This window comes from Mytilus californianus, unplaced genomic scaffold, assembly GCF_021869535.1.
Source record: "Mytilus californianus isolate M0D057914Y unplaced genomic scaffold, xbMytCali1.0.p SCAF_5, whole genome shotgun sequence".
NCBI classification, from domain to species: Eukaryota; Metazoa; Mollusca; class Bivalvia; order Mytilida; family Mytilidae; genus Mytilus; species Mytilus californianus.
The window spans coordinates 111,726,281-111,745,419 of NW_026262701.1; the positions used below are offsets into that span (position 1 = coordinate 111,726,281).

At 32.5% G+C, this 19,139-nt stretch overlaps 1 protein-coding gene across 1 annotated transcript in view; it reads left to right on the top strand.

Annotated features, from left to right (window-relative positions):
• The first annotated feature begins 3,167 nt into the window (after positions 1–3,167).
• LOC127700656 (dopamine D2-like receptor) overlaps positions 3,168–19,139 on the top strand; it is a 218,537-nt gene continuing 202,565 nt past the window's right edge. Inside the window, exon 1 of the mRNA XM_052204221.1 lies at positions 3,168–3,308. The gene's annotated coding sequence lies outside the window, so the exon portion shown is untranslated. The remainder of the gene's footprint in view (positions 3,309–19,139) is intronic.

Consider the following 19,139-nt stretch of genomic DNA (forward strand, 5'->3'; position numbering starts at 1 on the left):
CCTTTTTGTTGTTACATAATCGACACTGTCTCTCGTGTATCTGTTCATCAACGTAACGGCCTGTTTCTACACGCAATGGAAAAATTCCACTTCGAAACTGAGCTAAAGTCGATCTTTTACACTTCTGCAGGTTCATTTCAACGTAAGATTCGGTTCTAAATTCTACTTTAAAAAATTTATATGTTCGTAGTTTATGAGAGTTATTCACATGATGTGTCCCCTCATCATTATATGTTTCAAGTAAGCCAGTTTTAAGGTCATTTAAGTCACAGATTAATTTCCTGTTAAATTGTTCTGATGATCCCAGATTGTTCATTACATCCTTAATTTCTGATGACCAGTTGTTAACACACCGGTTATAATCCCAAATAAATACCTGTTTACAAAGTCTATTGTCATTCATTCCAAGAAGAATATTCCACTATAGAAAAATATTTAAAAATCGTCTCTGTTTTGATGGTATGCATCCAATATCTCCATTAATAGCAACTTTTGAAGCAAATTTACGTACACCTTAAAGTATCTAATTGCTCTATTTTGGACGTTGTCTATGCACTGAATGTTTTATATCCCCAAGTTGAAGAGTTATAATCAATGATTGGAACAACGCAAGATGTATATAGTTTCTCAAAAGTTTTTATTCCACACTTTCATTCCGTGAATTTTTGATATGATAGCTCCAAGTGCACGTCAAGCTCCATGTGCCAAATTTTCAGCATTCAAATGAAATGTTTTTCTCTCAGTAAATATAACTCCTAAATACTTATACTGGTCCGTAAAAGTGAGCATGTTGTCACATACTTGAAGCTGAAAAGAGGATCGTTTTCTACGTCCTGAACGAAAGTGTACCACCTTGGATTTATCTGTATTAATCAACACTCTCCATTGTTTACACCATTCGTGAAGCTTGTCCAACATTTTTTGCATATCATTATCGTTATAAGCAAGAAGCACGATGTCGTCTGCATACAGTAACATAGACACTTTTGAAGTTCAGATATCGATCCCAATGTCCAAACTATTTACCTCCTGGACCAAATCGTTAATGAATATTGAGAATAATGTAGAGGACCAGTTATCACATTGTTTCACTACTAAATTGCCCGTAAACCAGTCTGTCGTTTTATCATTGATTCGAATGCTAGTAGACGTATACGAATATATATACTCTTTATAGAATTGTACATGTTTCCATCAATTTTATTGAGTAACAGTTTATAAAGTAGCATATCTTTATCTACGAAGTCAAACGATTTCTTTAGGTCGATAAACGTGGCTAACACACTGTCGTTGTTCCGGACAATAGAGTTTAAAGTAAATACATGATCCTCTCATGATCGATGTTTTCGGAACCCGTTCTGTTCATCCGCCAAAATACTATTCTCCTCTAAGTATGACATCAAACGATTGTTAATAAATGCACTGTAGAGCTTAGAAATGCACGACTGCAGAGATATTCCTCTATGATTTAACGGAACACGTTTGTCTGATGTACGATCTTTCAATATAGGATATAATATAGCTTTTTCTCCAAATCGAAGGTATAATACTAGTTTCAAAAATCCATTGAAATAAACATTGAAGAACTTGAATAACGTTTGGAAATTTCGAAACCTCATACCTCAGCTGTATTTAGCTAAACCTTTCTGAATTTTTATGTCTCTTCAGCTTCGTTCTTTGTTTTGATTTTTAATTATTTAGATTTGAGCGTCACTGATTTGTAGACGAAACGCGCGTCTGGCGTACAACATTATAAGCCATGTATCTTTTAAGTTAATATCTTCATTGTAATCAGTAACACTCTATCATGCAAATCTGGATAGGAAACATAAGCTCTGTAATATCTTTCAACTGTCATATGTATAATAGTGTTCCATATGCAGGCGCTACTGGAATGTTGCTTCATAGTAAAGGGAAGTTAAAAATCGCTTTTGTCGTAAAGTTTTGTTTTCAACCGGCTCTCTTTGTTCATTTCTGGATGTAAGTCAATATATAGGGCAATCTTAACTGTGTCTGTGGTATCTTTTATTTCAAGTTCAATGGGAAAGATGAGTTCAACATAATCATCAAGTTTTGAATTTTTAAGTGAGAGGACATTTTCTATATTACGAAACACGAAATTGAAATAATAATTGTAGCTAAATTTCCTTCTTCATGAAAGCTCCTATATAAAGTCTGCCCCATATAAATAAAGAAAATAGTCGACAAGAAGAGGAGCAGAGTTGGTCCCATATAAATGCTGACTGGCTGTTGCAAAACCAATCCTCCAAATGTTACAACTATGTTGACAATAAATAATTCAAACATCTTGATGCTGTCAGTTTCAGAGAATGTTTTATTAAATCGAACTATTTTTCTAAAGTATGATTTATTTCTTTCTTAAAACAAGATATTTGTGAAACAGGAACTGCTTTCCCTTTCATACAATGTTTTTTTCAAGTAATTTCACAAGTCGTTTTATTCCCATAACTATCCATTAGAAAGCAAGCAAGAGCCAACAAAAGAGAAAATATCAAAAAGAAGAAAGTCTGAAATCATCGATAAAAAAAAACCGATGAAAAGAAAAAGTTGACATCACATATGTAAAATAAGACGTTATTGTGATTAAAGCATCCTTATTTTTAGGTTCAAAGTTAAAGACTCGTTCAAACCCATATGACAATGTGTTTATATTTACCTGCAACATGTTTAAAGGGGAAGTTTTATTTCATTATAGCTCACATATTGTCATATGATTATTCTGCGATATGCCGTTACTTAAATTTGACTTGCAGTATTGGACATGACTCTGTCTGCAACGTAATATATTCTTATGTATGATATTTACTCAAATTTGTATATTTTATTCATTATTTTTAAAAGCCTTTTTTCATCATTCAAAGTAAAGTTTGTAAACAGTTTTGAAGCATTCTCAATGAACTGTGAACGTCTACTGCATACATTTTAGGGAAGAGAAGCCACAATTGAATTACCTCCAGTTTAAATATTGATAATGCACATATTATTATACCCTTGATTTATTCGGTGTTTTCAACTGCTATATAGACGAATGTTTTTAAATTCAAGTTTTGTCTATAAATCGACCTAAATGATTGTTTATGTCACGTGTCAGATCTAACCTTTGAATCTTTGTATTCCATATTTCCATATTTGACTTCGACTTCATCAACCTCCGTTGAATTTAATAATGACTATATCAAAACAAGTTTTAATTGTGCCGTTTGTATAATTTGAGTTACAAAAACTGTAATGTTGTGATTTGATTATTTCATCAGAAGGAGTTAGATTTTCATTGGAATTCTGAAAAGGTAAGTTGGAATTTAATTTGTTGTTTTAAATGGTTTACATCGATTTATATTGGATTGTATAATATTATTCTTGTAACATCTAATTACCGATCCAATGTGTTGGCAAATGCATTAACACGTTTCAAAATATCGTATTATAACGTTTCACAGCTTCATATGTAGATTGTATGGTAGGGGATATATCATTGTGTAAATGACAATATGATCTCACGGTCTTTCATACCATTTAATCTTTGTAGTATTTAGTCTAGTTATTTGTTTTTTTATACCCAACGATTACAATCAAGTTAAAGATACTTTTGGATTTTATGTTTCCCGTATCAGGATTTTTGTGGACAAGTTTAACATTTTTAGGGTTATTTGAAAGTTTTAACAATTAAGCCATAAATAGATATACTAGCAGAGGTGTATAACTCCAATGTGATAATTATATTTTGATAAAAGAATAATGTTTGTAGTTTAAATGGATAAAGATTGTCTTATCAAAATTGGTATTCGTAAAATAGGTTAAATATTGAAGTAGGGAGTATAACAAAAACATATAACAAAAATACCGAACTTCAAGGCTAATTTTAAAAAAGGGAAAGTCCATGAAAACTGAAAACATAAAATGCTGCAACCAACAGAACAAGTGAAAAAAAACTGCCATATTCTTCACTTTGGTACAGGATATTCCGAAGACAATGGTAAGTTAAACCTGGTTTTAAAGCTAGCTTAACCTCCCAATTCTATGACAATTGTTTATAGTTCCGTTATTTTGACAAAATTGGGTGAGCAACTGTTGATTGTCATCCCCCTAATTTGCCAATATTTTATAAACTAAACAAACCACTCTCTTGCTCAATATGCAAGAAAAAGCTCTGGTTAGACTCCGACAGTAGGTAAACACGAAGCCTCTGTATCAGATATATCATTATTTTACTTCTATTTATATGGTTCATATTGATACTTCGGACGATTTTTTTTCATGAGTTTGAACTGTATTTTTATACTACTAACCGGAAAGCATCTGCTATTAAGCTAATGTTTTAGATAATAACGGTTTTAAAAAATTCGTTTGAATAATAATTATATTGAAAAATAAAATGCTGTGGTATATACTACAGTTGAAAAATAATGGTTCCTTACAAATGTTGAGAGAAATGACTTTCCTTCAGGCATATCGTAAACTAGCTTATATAATTTGTTATCAGACTACTCTTGTAAAAACCGAATCTATTTCCTTGATCAATTTATATAAGAATGATTGCACAAAATTGCAGTCTAATTCAAAAGATAAATAGATAATAATTTTATGAAGTAAGCTATTTAAGAGTCATCATATATGTCGGCAATTCTCTATCCTTCATCTGAATGTTGAATGACTAACTATTCCGTCTTTCTGATAAGTTATCTAAATTGTTTCAAACGATATCTAAGCAATACTATTAATATGAGTTTTAAAAATATTTTTCATGAATGTCATAATCGTCTGTAGATGAAATAAATACTTTATAAATTTTGTGCGTCCGACGAGCTTTTCTGTATTTACTTTTATCAGTAAAGCTCAAACATATGCATTTGAAAAGCAAGGATGCGTAAACACGCTGTACGTTAGCTTTATCTTTTTCATGGTGATATAACCGACACCTTACAATTCCCTTGATTAGATACAAATGTAACTGAAATATGAATTGTTGATAGACATGCAGGAGAGAGATAGCAACACAAAAATTTAATATAGTTTTACTGAACATTTTTAAATTCTATTAATTAAAGTTATCATTTTAAATCATAGTACAAATAATGTATAAAAGCGATTACAATATTCAAATCTAAAACTTTTTCTACATTTTTACATTGTTGTTTTATTGTTGGTACATACAAAACTTGCTTACATCCACGTCCCTTGGATAGTTGTCTCATTGACAATCGTACCACCTTATTTTTATATTCGCAGTATTATTGTGGCACAGGGCGTAGCGTTACCTGTTTGTTTGATTACGTTAAATTACAAATGAACAACTGCATTGGGTCGCATCAAGGTCACCTACTTAAATTTAAAAGCCATTTTACATCAACTGAATAGGTTATTTGAGTGATTTCCCAATTTTGCAAATGTTCGTCCTTCACTAACCAACAGTAACAATTTCTATCTGATATTTCGGGTTTTATTTAATAATCCCCTCACTTGTTTGATTAAAGTAACGACTATCATTTTCGAGAGTCCAAATCAGGTGCTCCATTCTTCCAATCCTTATTCGGTTTCTGGTTTATTGTCACTGACACTGTCCTAGATCCCAGTACATGTATGTTATTTTCCACTTATCGATTTAAGCTGTCAAATCCATATTCACCAATTTGATCCAAATTCTTATATCGTTTTTATAACATACTTAAACGTATATCCAAACTACAGTTGTCTGCTTTTTGGTCGGGTTGTTGTCTCTTTGACATATTCCCCATTTCCATTCTCAATTTTACAAAAAGTACAAAAAGTACAGTTAATAATGCATGGACTCGTTATAATGTATCAGCAATATATGTGTGCTTACTTTAGACTAAATTTCATCGGGATGACCTCCGAAGAATTACGATGGTCATATAAACATGAATATATATAGATAAGAATGCCTTTGTGTGCTTGATCAGTCAAGTAAATGGTTATTCCTAGTGGCTTTTCAATGTTGACATTCTTTTATTATTAAAGAATGAACACGCTTACTACATGCTAAACAAATGCGCAACCCGTCTCTACTAAAGTTCAAATTCAAGATTAAATGAATACAGTTTCAAATGAGGTTGAATTGTTGACTTGCAAGTTAATATAAATACATCAGCTATGTTTTTTTACCTTATTTTGACGAAATGGAACGAAATTGACAGCTAATAGTGAAATACAGTTACTATATGTCCCTTTTATAAACGTTTGAAACAAATACAAATCGTATTTTATTTTTTTATTTACTTCGATCTACTCAAAAATCTTATTCTTTACAATTTTGCAGTAAAACAAAAATTAATTTTTCTACGCTCCACACTGATATTTCCCAAGCTTAATTAAAAGACCAACGAGATAGTCTAATAAAGCACGCTTTTTCTACAAAATGGGAATCGGAGATACACTTCCAAGTTGTTGTTCATGAAAATCTTAATTTGTTAAGAACTGCTCCGATTCTAACAACAAATAAATCGGAAATGATATCATAAAAATGCTGGATGCTTTCATCGATATCATATTTTTTTTTATTCTGGGGAATGAAGATTTGAATAGACCGTCGGTATTCCAACGGGTTCATACGGGCACACCTACTGGCCAACTTGATGTAGCAGAATGCATACAGATCCTTCTCAAAGAAAAAAAAGCATACTGAAAAGTTTTTTTTATTTCAATTTCAGATATATTGATGATGCCCCGTCACTCAAACACATAAAAAATTTATTTTTGTCTCATATAAACCCAGATTATGGATACTACCGGAACAAGAAAGTCTGCTTAATATCTTGTTCTTTTCATCGATATTGACACCAATGCACGATTTTAACTAGAATATATGAGTGAGGTGATCCTTTCAAATTTCCAATTGTCAACTTCCCATTTTCAGCAGTAACATAACATCTGCACCATCATTTGGAGTATACATATCTCAATTAATACGTTACTCTCAATCATGTTTACAATATATGGACTTTATAAACAGCTCCAATAGAATTATGAGGAAAAATGACTGAAATCGACACTACATAAGTTTTACGGTCACCATCAAGAATTCGTTGACTGATCTGTTTGTGTCTAAACTCACTATCGATATGTTTTCATGGTATTGGATCTTTAGATACCATAATAGTAGTCTGATCTGTAAATTTACTGATTGTGTCCTAGGTGTTATTTTGACTGAGTATTGATTTCCATGACGGGTGATGCATCCATAGCAGGAGACGTTTACCCTGTCGACGTACACGGTTTCGCTTCTATTGAAGTTTATGCGATTCACGAGTTTTTGCTTTTGCCTTGAGTTGTATCTTCGGGATTTAAACATAAGTAAACTACTGTTGCCTCTAATTTGATATACTTACAAAAATACTGATTTTGAATCAAAATGCAAGCAGATTTATGAACAACCGATTTACATTTACATTTTTCTTAAAATGTCCTGTACCAAGTCAGGAAAATGGCCATTGTTTTATTATAGTTCGTTTCTGTGTGTGTTACATTTTAATGTTGTTGTTTTTTGTTGTGTCGTTGTTCTCCTCTTATATTTGATGCGTTTCCCTCAGTTTTAGTTTGTAACCCGGATTTGTTTTTATCTCTATCGATTTATGAGTTTCGAACAGCGGTATACTACTGTTGCCTTTATTTACATCAACTTAGACACCGTTTACACTTGTACGAAATTGAACTGATCTTTATTTGAATCGATCCTAAAAAGGCCAGTTTGCGTTTACATTTGCACAAGCAAGATCGAGCTCTGTACTAATAATTTAACATTTTGTAAACAAACGATCGAAATAGAATATGATACATGTGCATCTTGCGTTGAAATTAACACAATGCAAAATCATGTAGGAAATAGTTTGGTCATTTAAATTACGTATGCAGTTATTATGTATCGTTTTGATTCACACGTCAAGAAACAAGGAAATGAAAAAAGACTATCACTTAAAAAAAGACAGGTCAATTCGTTTGAAGATGCGGAATTTGCAGCAAAGAAAAGGATTAATCAATTGAGAAGAATGATGCCAAAACGGCAGAATCTATGTCTTTTTTTACTTGTCGTATCCCATCCAATGATTTTAAACACGTGTATGTTTGAAATGTTTGCCGCCGAACATGCGCAGATTAATTTTCACATCGGTCGGATCAGTTTGTTAATTCTAAGATTTACAAGTTCGTTAAGTGTCCGCCATTCTTTTATCGTTTTAAAATTGTTAGAGGAAAATAATGATAAAATGAAAGTAATCTCTATGTATCCGTGAAATTTAAGATTTATGATAACGGGTATTAAACATTTCTTAAAAATACCTTCAGTCTATGAAGTAATATGAGTGTTGATAACGATTTATAAGTTTATTATGGGTGTCTGTTATAAAGTATCAATAGTGCATATAAGTGTTATTGTATTATTGTCATAAACTTTGTATGACATATAAGTGTAAAGCCAGAATCGTTTATGATGTTAGTACATAAAAGTTATGTTGTATTGTTGCTATTGATTTGAAGACAATTAACTATGAAGGATCCGTGTGATCTGGCACGCTACCCATCTTATGGCAAAACATATGCTTTCAGTGCATTTTCTGACTTTTCACTGCCGCCGTTGAAACCCTCTTTTCGTCAAAATGTTTTCCTTTATTAAATTCATTGAATAATGATGTATTATCGGAATCTTAAGTATTAAAAGTACTTGCAATTCAAAGGGACTTTCAAAATCGTATTTCTAATGTTGTAAGAGCTCTCTGTTTCATAGAACAACATCATAGATACCAGGATTGAAATTTTGTATTTGCGCCAGACGCGCGTTTCGTCTACAAAAGACTCATCAGTGACGCTCGATTCAAAAACAGTTAAAAGGCCAAATAAAGTACGAAGTTGAAGAGCATTGAGGACCAAAAATTCCTAAAAGTTTTGCCAAATACATCTAAGGTAATCTATTCCTGAGGTAGAAAAGCCTAAAGTATTTCAAAGATGTAAAGTTTTGTAAACAGTTAATTTATAATTATGACCATATCAATGATGATTCATGTCAACACAGAAGTGCTGACTACTGGGCTGGTGATACCCTCGGGGAATAAAAACTCCACCAGCTGTGGCATCGACCCACTTCCGGTAATCAAACCTCGCAAAATCAAATTTTCTGATTTAAATGTACGCAAAACACCTACACTTGCACCTATTCATTTCCAAACTTAGGTACTCACTGATGTTAGTAAATAATAGGTTAATAAACTAGGTAACTTTATTAATGAATTCTTTATCACAATCAAGCTAATTATCGACATCTGAAATGTACGCCACAAACACTTGAAATTTGATGTAATAAAAACTTATCTGAATATAAATTGACGGGTAAAATTACAAGATCATATCGCGGATAGAACAAAAAACTGGTATTGTAACAGATCTTAAATAATTACGGATATTGATTCAGTTTCCCGTTTTAGAGTACACTCTACCTGAAATTAATTCAGTCATGTATAGATATTGTTTTTGCTTACAAGGAAGTACCGAAAAAAGAATTCTAAATGGCAAAGTTCACACTTTCCCTAAGGTGTAACAAACACTATACTTTACATGACTTAGTTAACGATGGCGGAATATCTTTGTCGCATATGTATATTTTGAACTTTTTTGTTTGCGTCTTTTTTTGATTTATTTGTATGTTTGTTTGAATTTTTTTAGTGAGTTGTGTTGGATGTCTGTGATGTATGTTACACAGTTTTGGCTGCTGGATCCCAATAATTGTAACATTAAACTAGTATGTCTGTTTGGCTTGCTCACCCAATGACGTCAATATAACGGAACTATAAACAACTGTCTTACAAGTGGGAGGTTTAGCTAGCTATAAAACCAGGTTTAATCCACCATTTTCTTCGGAAAATATCTATACCAAGTCAGAAATATGACAGTTGTTTTTCAATCGTTCCTTGGGTTGATAACATTTTTTATGAACTTTCGCTTGTTGAATCTACCTTGGGGTTCTGTTTTTTTTTTTGTTACACTTATTTTTCATAAGTCGCAATCATATAGCCATTCAGTGTCCTCGATCGATTTCGCTGTCATACTTTGCCATATAAGTTTTGAAGGGATCCGTAAGGGACCTGTAGTTGATTTTATCATTTTTCTTTGGTCTTTTGTAGATATTTGTCCATTGGATTAAATTAATCAGATTAATTATTACTTTTACGAATGCATGGTTGCACATAAATGACAAATACTAGCAGAATTGCAATAGTTTCACTGTCAAAGGAAATAACAAAAATATTCATATGCAAACAGTCATAAAAAAGGTGGCTGATACCAAAGGGGCAATACAAATTCATAATTCGAAGAGAAACCGAAAACACCACGAGAAAAAGACGAAAAGACAAAAAAAAATCTACAAAACACTTGAAGACAACTTATGGTTGAGCACATAACCCCACAAAAAAAAACGGTTTTCTCAGGTGCTCCGCGTGTTGATCATGATAAGTATTATTTGGTCACGACCGAGAAAAAGAGTACGGGATTGTGATTACGACAATTGGTAAAAGAGAGGCGAAAGATAAAAAAGGAACATTCAAACTCATAAGTCGAAAATAAACTGACAAGGTCATGACACAATTTGAAAAACGATCAAATGACAATTAGTATACAAAACACAACAGAGAAGACTAAAGACTGAGAAACACGAACCCCATCAAAAACCGAAATGTAAGTTTATCCTGCTCCACATGTTGCACCTTGTAAGCAGCTGCCCTCTATCAAAAAATAATGTGCTACATAAGGAAATGCCTGTACCAAGTCAGTAATATGACAGTTGTTTTCCATTCGTTTGATTTGTTTGAGCTTTTGATTTCGCCATTTTATACTGTCCGTTATGAATTTTCCTTGGAGTTTGGTATTTTTAGTTAATTTACTTTTTCCTTGTACGCAGCAGCCCTGTATCAAGGAAGGCAAGCTCTGGAATGTCGTATCAACTGGAAGATATATACTCCACATGCATGCGCTTCCGATCGATGGGATAGGTGCGTTCAATATAGTCACCAGCATTTGCAATATTTATTTAGAGTACATCATCTATATAGCGGAACGTGGAGTTAAAGGATATTGCTAGTTTCTTTTTCCTTCTTTCTTAGAAGCTCCTGTATGAAGTCAAACAGAAGCTGTTTGCATATATGAGGCAGCGTTTTCATAACCTGCTGTATAAAAAGTTAATTTAGAAAGCGGACTATGTATTTGATTGCTTGAAGTTAACTTAAAGCGAGAAGTTGTCCCGGAATATTTGGCAAATAATCAGCCAATCAAACTTATTCCTAGTTCTATTCTTGAAAAGCCGAATTTCTACACAAAGTCAATTTTATCCGTAGCATAATTCTCTCACTTCAAACATTTGACCGTTACGGGCACTAGGCTTATGTTAAAATCAAATTCTGCTTTTAAAAATTATATTTTACGTTAAATGGATTGTTTCAAAAAAGTAGTATTATCTTTCTGACCCATTGGTGAAAACTACCTCACCACAATAACTGGTCTAATTAAAAAAATTCTTGTAATGAAACTATTGTTGCAAATTAATGTTCAGATGCTTATAGGACTGTTTAACTGGTTTTCCCGAATACGATCGTTACCAGTAAAATATTCAGAAGCTAATAATTTATACTTAAAAGTAGGTAAAACGTGTTATTCCTAGAAGCCATCAAACATAGAATTTAAATGAGCTGATCAATATTCCGTCCAAAATAATATACAAAAAAGTACTTGTGCACATATATATATATATAAATAGTAAGTCAGGAACCTGATGTTCAGTGGTTGTCGTTTGTTGATATGGTTCATAAGTGTTTCTCGTTTCTCTTTTTTTTGTATAGATTAGACCGCTGGTTTTCCTGTTTGAATTGTTTTACAGTCATTTTTGGGGCTCTTTATAGCTTGCTGTTCGGTGTGAGCCAAGGCTCCGTGTTGAAGGCCGTACTTTGACCTGTATAATGGTTTACTTTTACAAATTGTGACTTAGATGGAGAATTGTCTCATTGGCACTCATACCACATCTTCTTATAGCTAGTGTTATTGTTGAGATTTTGAAGTTTTCAAAATTGGGAATTTTTAAAACGTCAGTTAATATTTTGCTCCAAAAATTCCATTAAGAAAAAACAGAAATACGTTTTACCAGCATTAGGACATATGTAATTTGATGGGATATGGAAAAATCAAATGCGCACCAAAACTAAACGTTTTAGGCGAGTTCATAGATCTTTCAAAATAATGCATAAAAAATTAAATCCCAATAATACGCAGTACTGATTAGTTCAAGGTGTAGTATTCACAATTTTCAAGCTTAAAGGTACATACAAAGTCAAAAGTAGCGATTACTAACATTAGATGTCATCGCCTGAACATTTGAAAAGGGAAGACATTTCAGTAATATTCCTTGGGGGGAAAAGCTATTAAAAAGACAGGATAAAATTGGAAATGGGATAAAATACGTCAAGAGAATTATCTTATTTCCTTGATTGAAATCTAGGACAGTTCTTTGAAAGTACGATGAAGGAGGCTTTTTCATCAGTGCTATTACTATACAGTCAAATAAATTCAATTCTCCCAATGCTTCGGATTATCCTCACAACAGAATAGGCATGTAGTTAGTCGATGAATAAATAAGTTTTCCTGCTTTCATACTATAGGAATATATCAATAACTATGTTTGCTAAATTCGTTAATAATTATTTTGATAACGATGTTTTTTTTTCACAAAAAGAAATTCCAATCAGTGTTTACAGAGTAAATTCTGATGTAAAAATTTCCTACTTAATCTGACATAATAGAATGAATACAGCTATCATATATATAACAACGTTAAAGCAATGTCTGTTCAGCGAAATCCTTGAACCTAGCCTGAACAAACCTGTTTACATCATTTAATCTTTTTCGGCCAGTTTGTTATTGAAATTGTTGTGCACTCCCCCCAGAATTATATTCCCCATTCCTAAGCAATGGTCAGGATAAATATTGACTAGCAGAACAAGGGCAAGTCTTAAAAAGCAGATGTAGTTATGCTCTGCTAACAAAATGGATAACTTAATTGACCTCTCCACGTATATATAGCGTGAAAAAATACTGTTATTTAATTTGAATAGTAATAATAAACTCGCCATAGACTCGTTTATTATTATAATGAAATTAAATAACTCTATTTGATATCAAGTGATATCCAATTCTCACTCGTTGTGAAATCTATAGTTATGCAATGTCAAAAAATCATTAGTATCATGGCAAAAATGACTTCGAACAAATGAAAAGGGATGGTATGGTGCATTAATTCATGATATATAATCAAAGGAAAAGTGAGAGAACTCTCATCTCGCATATTAGTTCAAGACGTCCCCTAGAGCGATTTGAGCTTATATCCCAGCTCCTTTGTTCTACCAGGGGTGATCTGAGCCGGATCACCCCAGCCAGATCAACCTAGCTTGAGTTTCTTTGTTCTTCATGCTTTCCTTTGTTCTGTAACATTTTGGTGGGAATGTCAAATCCACAATTAAACTTAGAAAAATTTATACGGAAAAGACTTGCTATCAAAATTTGGGTAGAAACAATCCAGTATCTATGCTGGGAATCGAACTCAAGACCTTTAGCACATAGACCACGAGTCATATCCCTACACCAGGACGATTGGATACAAACTCTCTGTTAATTTAACATATTCAAAAATTGTGTTCCGGGTTCATAAAGGGTATATACTATATTATTATACTTCATCAAAATGCCAGATTTTGATTGGTTAATACGAGGGAGACAATATACTCTATCCTATGGCAAATACTCTATTACCCTTCACGGAGACACTTGCTCAAGTGTGCGCTTTAATAAATACGGATGATTGTTATGTACAAGACGACAAAGTTTATTACTTTGAATTTGAAAATTGAAATTAAATAGACAGTTATAACAGAACATTCAGTATAACAAATTAAATAACACATTTCAGAGAGGGTGATAGAGCAGATTGTTACCCCTCGAAAAGACATTGTCAACCTTGGCTTCGCCTCAGTTGACGATGTTTTCTCGGGGTAACAATCTGCTCTATCACCCTCTCAGCTATGTGTTATTTATATATAGTAATATATAAAGTATATTAAAATGATTGTGTGTCGTTCTAAACTAGATTTTATTAATCGTAAATGGGTTTTTATCTAATCTAGAACAGCTGGGATGAAAATAGTTATCCCATTCGGACTTGGTGTGTCAGTGTAAGATCACCCTCTGGCCTCCGGCCATCGGGGTGATCTTACACTGACACACCGCGTCCTCATGAGATAACTATTACGGAATTCTTTGCTAAACATCGATCACGCGTTATTCGTGGATTGCTGAATTAAGCTGCAGGATAATATCAACAAATCATAAATTATGTCTGAATTAGAATTCACAAATCTAACAAATACTATCATAAATTTCCGACAATCTCTTTTAAAACATGCAATACATACATTAAGACAACCACAGCTCATATCAAGATACTGTAAATATGTCTAATAAGATAACTTGCAAGGAAATTACATATGAATGGGGAATATAATTTTAGGAACTGCATAACAATTTCAATAACAAAACAAAAAAGGGTAAATGATGTAGCACACCTAGAATTTTCTCAAGAATGAATAGACCAACACTATAAATTGTAAACCCATACACCTTAAGCATGGTACGTATAACCTGTTACGGCCTCTACACCGCACGGAAGACAAGCTCTGTAACTGTAATGGATAAACTCATTGAAGATACCAGACTAAAAGGGAAAATTTTGCATCCATTTATAATACATGAAGAAATTTCCATGCGCAAACTCTTGTTTAAGATTTAAATAAGATTTACAAAATCAAACACAATAACGATATCATAACATACATGTATCGACAGAATTAAAAATGAAGACATATGTCCACAGTAAACGGTAACAGAGGTGAGAAGATAGAAACAATGCTGAAAAAGACAAACATAATCGACAAACAAGACAAAAACTAGAACAAATGTATTAACAACTGTCATATTCCTGACTTGGTACAGGCATTTCCCAAGCAATTGTAGTAGGTTAAATCTGGTTTTAAAGCTAGCTAAACCTCTCACGTGTATGACTTTGTTAGATTTACTTGTATATTTATTTGAATATTTTAGTCAGTTGTGTTGTATGTTTGTGATTTATGTTTATACCGTTTTGCCAGCTGGATCACAATTATTGTCACGTCACATTAACCAATTACGTCTGTTTGCGTTGCACATCAAATTTGTCAATATAACGGAATTATAAACAACTATAAGAGCACACTTCTTCTAAACGACCCCCCCCCCCCCCCCCCCCCTAAAAAGAGAGAAGAAAAGAATCACAAAAACAAATAAACAAAAATAAAAACTAGTAACTTAAAAAAAGGTAGTTGATCATTATTTTAGTAAGATTACTTGATTAGAGAAGAGACCTACAGATTACAAACTCATACAAGCTATGTTTACACGTGTACACAATTAACAATGTTCTGCAAACCAGGTCATATACATTTAAACAAGTCGAAGTGGACTGAAAAATGAACATCTTGAACATATTCATTAAAAAGTATACAGAGTGTGGATTGATTACATAAATCCATTGTATCTGTCATTTTCTTGTCAATTTCCTCGCTTTAATGAAAAAGCAAAACTCACTAATGCTTCAAAGATGTAATTGGAAATCACAGAGCCTTGATGAAGGTATTGATTTTGGAAAATTTTCTATACAAATACACATGTCTTCTATTAGCAATTGTGTCATCGAAATATTTAGGTGTATGCCTTTTTAAAGTAAAAAGTGTTTCAAAAAGTTCAAATAAAAATCAAGACTGTTCTTCATTCTCCGGAATGGTTTCAAAGTAATGAAAAATGTTAATGTAACGATGAATATGATTCTCAAAGCAACCCATGTACAATTAGAATATAACAGTAGTCTTTAAAAAATGCATATCACACACAACCATCGACATTGTTGAATAATCAACAGATATTGTATTCAAGTAAGCGACGAAGGTATTATAATATGTAAATGTACTATAAGAACATACCGCAATTATCCTAGGAAATGACGACAAAGGCGTTCAATTTACTAGTTGCTTTACTTAATATGAACGATAGATTGCAGAAAAAACTTTCAAAACAAGCGTTACTTGTACACGTATGATATACTGGAAAAGTATAAACTCTACCCCAATATACGTTGCTTATGCTATATGTCGAGTAACCAACCACTTTAATTACTTAGATTGTAAAAATTACAAAATCGAAATTACAATGCTTTTTGCATATTTATTAAGATTTTAGAATTGAATTATCAAGAAATAAGGGGCAAACATAGTTTACGATGTTCAAAACTCGTATTTCAATTTGGCCAATACCTTGAAATAGAAACGCCTTGATGGAATCGAATAAACCCCAAACAAAGCGAGATCATTCTGCAATAAGAGTAGGATAAGATTATCACACTAGTCAGAATCATGCGTTCATTTCGCTGGACTAGATACATTATAATTGTTTAGGAGCCAACTGAAGCCCGCCTCTGGGTGTGGGATTTTCTCGTTGCGTTGAAACCCATTGATGGCCTGGGTTGTTTTCTGCTCTTTTGGTCAGGTTGTTGTATCTTTGACACATTCCCCGTTTCTACTCTCTACTATAAATGCAAAAAAGAAATAACCAGATATAAAAACACAGCAGAATGTTGCTGTTCTTCATCTTGACGATTACTGAAAGGTCTTAAATCCTTCCCCTCATGTTTTAATTGTATTCAATGTTTTCCAATGGTGTTGATTGACATCTTTGAAATTTGTTGTATTTATCAATGATTTATTATGTACGTGGCAGACATGTTCACATGCATATCTATTGTATGGAAATGGAAATATTGTTATCTTTAACGACAAACGTCTACCCCGTATTGTGTTCCACGTCTGCTCGTTCATCAAACATGACATTAATCGTTATGTTGACGTAATAATCTAAGATAATTTCAGTGAAATGCCATTAATAAATTTGAACAATTCAAGAACCAGATTATCAGTTAAAAATTGGACATCTGTTATAAAACAGGATATGCTTATCACTTGTATTGGTGATACTGTTTTCTCTTTGTTTGATTGGTTGCACTGTTACTGAGATAAACTTATCACTATTTGACAGCTATGACACGTGACTTGTAATTTGATATACCTCATTTCAATTAAAATCAACGTACAATTTAAAATTGTAATTCATAGATATAAGAAGATGAATATGAGTGCCAATGAGAGATCTCTCCATCCAAGTCACAATTTGTAAAAGTAAACCATTATAGGTAAAAGTATGGCCTTCAACACGGAACCTTGACTCACACCGAACAGCAAGCTATAATGTGCCCAAAAATGACTAGTGTAAACCAATTCAAACAGGAAAACCAACGCTCTAATCTATATAAAAAACGAGAAACGAGAAACACTTATGAACCACATCAACAAACGACAACCACTGAACATCAGGTTCCTGACTTAGGACAGGTGCAAACAAATGCAGCGGGTTTAAACGTTTTAATAGGCGCCAACATTCAACCTACCTGAAACAATAGTGTAACATCACAACATAGAAAGACACATTATAAAATATCAATTGAAATGGCTTAACTCAATCAAAAGACATATTAACAAAAACAAGTGAACATACACTGAACGAATACATTTAATCTATGACACAATGTAAATAGAAAATTAATAAAACAAGGGGGTTAGATGTTTAACAATATCAGAAAGACAACCATAACCTTGGACAAAATGCCGCCAAATAAAATAACGTACACAGGTAAATAAAAGTAACTTTGTTGTAAGGTATACATGGAGTACGGAAATAATTTTTACAAAATAAATAATTATGTTGTTCCTAGTACGAGAACAAAAATGAAAATTTATCGTCATACTAAACACTTATCAAAGGTGGTATATATTAAAAATAGTGAGACTAGATATAACACTGAATACGTAAACATTTAATAACAAAAATACATTACAAATTGTATCAACAGGTCAAATTAACACGAAAGTACGATTTGAGAGTACTCGCAGTTACTGAAAGCTAGTTAAAAGCCAAAAACAATTGATAATAAAAAATCATGCATCAGAAACTATAATCAGCTAAAACACATCTCAGGGATTTAGTGTTTTAACGTCATGGACAGTCAAAGAAGACATGACTTGTGCAATACCAAAATAAAAGTATCGACAGGCAGTAGGATAGTTAGGAGTTAACATGTTAATAAATATGTATAATGTAATATATAGATAGAGTAATCTCTATATAGAAAATGAACGTGGATGTGTATTTATACATCCAAAACAAAAAACGTTTGAAAAGAATACAAATTTAATTATGTTTTAATCTGCTGATGACAAAATCGATATTTGTGCCAATTTAAACTATATTCAAAGATCTAATTACAACATTAGTAAGATAACCTTTACTAATAAGTTTGTTTAAAGGTTCAATGAGTTTACACGGATCGTATAGTGATTTCCGCGCTTTTAGTACAATATTGCCGTAAAATTTAGGATGTGAAATACCGTTTTTAATAAGTTTTCTACAGGTACAGCCAAATTTACTAATCAAATCTTTGTATCTATGAAAGAATTTAGTAAAAGTTTTAAGCAAATTATGGTAACGAAATCCCTGACTTAATAATTTACCAGTGATGCATTGATTACGTTCGTTAAAATCTATGACATCACTACACACACGGGCATATTGAATGAGTTGGGATATATAAACACCGTATGATGGAGCCAAAGGAACATCGCCGTCTAAAAAGGGAAAATTAACAATAGGGAATGAAAAATCGTCTCTTTTGTCGTAAATTTTAGTATGGAGTTTCCCTTTAAAAATTGAAATGTTTCAATCTAGAAAAGGACAACTACTGCTGTTTATGTTAGATTTATTTAAAGTATGTTCCTTTGGGTAAATTTCGGTAGTATATTTAGAGTGTCACGGAATAGAAGTTCCTACATAATATAAGTTCCAAATGGAAACAGTATTCTGGAATATTATTTCCACTGGAATAAATATTACAGTAAATGTTCCTAACGGAATAAATGGTATAGAATATTTGTTCCAACAGG